Raw genomic sequence first — 1,966 nt, 5'->3', positions numbered from 1 at the left:
TTTTTTGGTGTTCAACAGGCCTAAGTTCCTCTCTGGCCATTGGCCAGTGATATCAGTTCCTTGCTACTTGGGCCTCTCCAAAGTACTCAGAGCATGGTAGTTGGCTTCCCCAAGAGCAATGGTTCCAAGAAAGAGAGGGTGAGAGAGAATGATAAAAGGTGAGAGATGGCAAGCAAGATGGAAGCCAAAGTCTTTTTGTAAACTAAACTTGGGAAGGTACTTTCCATTACTTTACCACTTTTGCTGTGTTTTATTTGTTAGAAGCAAGTCACTAGTTCTACTCCACAATGAATGAGAAGAGATTACAAAAGGGCATTACTCTCAGAAGGCGGGGGCCCTTTAGGGACATTTTAGAGACTGTCTGCTATAACTAAAATGGAATCAAGCAAGAGATACCACAATTCATTAATTTTGTCAAACTCAAATTGTTAGTTAAGAACCAGTTTTTGAAATGTTATTGATTAGAAGTCTCTTACTAATAGCTTTTTCCTCTCTGTGTTTATACTTTCTTTACTATGCCTCCATTAAAACCATTCTCCTCTCAATATTTAGTATCTCTGTCTCTGGATACCCATCTTTTCCTCCCCTTCTATTAGTTTCCCACCTATATTTCCCAGCAAAAATGTTTGGGAAAAAGACAGACTGCATTAAATCAAAAGCATTTTTTCCATTGCCCTATGTATGATGCATATGGCTAGGAACTATCCTCTCTTTGAACTGAATTTCATTAAAAACTGAGAAATCAGTATTAAGATGGGGTCAAGTTTTAACATTACTATGAATCTTTAGATTAGAACAAGAGAAATCACATCCAGAAATGATTTTATGGATGTCAGCTAAGTAGTCTACATGATACTTGAAGCTCTTCTAGGATGTTATTTTTCTGCCTGTTTATACGCATTGAAAAATTTGTCAAAATGTGTCAGAAACTTTTATATTTAGTCTCATTTTTGCACACTAACAGTAGTAAAGTTGGAAGCTTCAGAGTTTGAGCATTAATATATATTTCTGTGAGTTTAAGAAGATATTTATGATTTTTACTCACCCTTCCATATGCCTCTGTGGCAATGATTGCCATTCCTTTATGGAAATACAGAGATTTAATGGCCTTGTAATATGCTGCATCTTCCACATTTCTATTACAGTGTTCAAATAGAGATCTTGTCAGCGACATCTGGGAATGTCAAGAACATTCTGGGGCCTATTATATATTTAACTAATCTAACTTTGTGTCTTAATCTAGCTCTATAGACAGAATAAACTCAAGTGTTGGAGAGGTTATGGGGGAAAAGGAACCCTCATATGCTGCTGGTAGGACTACAAATTGGTACAACCACTATGGAGAACAGTATGGAAGTTCCTCAGTAAACTAAGGATTGAATTACCATATGATCCAGCAATCCCTCTACTGGGTATTTACCCCCCACCCCCAAAAAAATATCTGAAAAAATTTATCCACAAAGATATATGCACCCTGATGTTCATAGCAGCATTATTCATCGTGGCCAGGACATGGAAGCAACTGAAGTGTCCTACGATACATGATTGGATAAAGAAGTGGTACATATATACAATGGAATATTACTCATCCATAAGAAGAGATGAAATACTCCCATTTGCAACCACATGAATGAATCTTGAGATAATCATGCTAAACACAATAAGTCAGACAGATAAATTTGAAAACCACATGATATCACTCATGTAGGATACAAGTCTAAAAGCAACAAGCAAACATGACAAAATGAACTCAGGGACACAGACAGTAGATTAGTGTTTACTAGAGAGAAAGGGTTTTGGGGGAGGTAGGTAGGGGTAAAATGGGTCAAATATTTGGTGATAGAAGAAAATCTAATTCTGTGTGATGAACAAACAATGCAATATATATATGCCTTACTGTTAAATTGTACATCTGGATTTCATTAACCAATGTCACCATAATAAAAATAAATAAATTTTCAAAAAG

The sequence above is a fragment of the Pteropus alecto genome, unplaced genomic scaffold (assembly GCF_000325575.1).
Source record: "Pteropus alecto unplaced genomic scaffold, ASM32557v1 scaffold168, whole genome shotgun sequence".
NCBI lineage: Eukaryota > Metazoa > Chordata > Mammalia > Chiroptera > Pteropodidae > Pteropus > Pteropus alecto.
The sequence above is the reverse complement of the archived record's forward strand: the minus strand, read 5'-3'. Positions refer to the sequence as shown.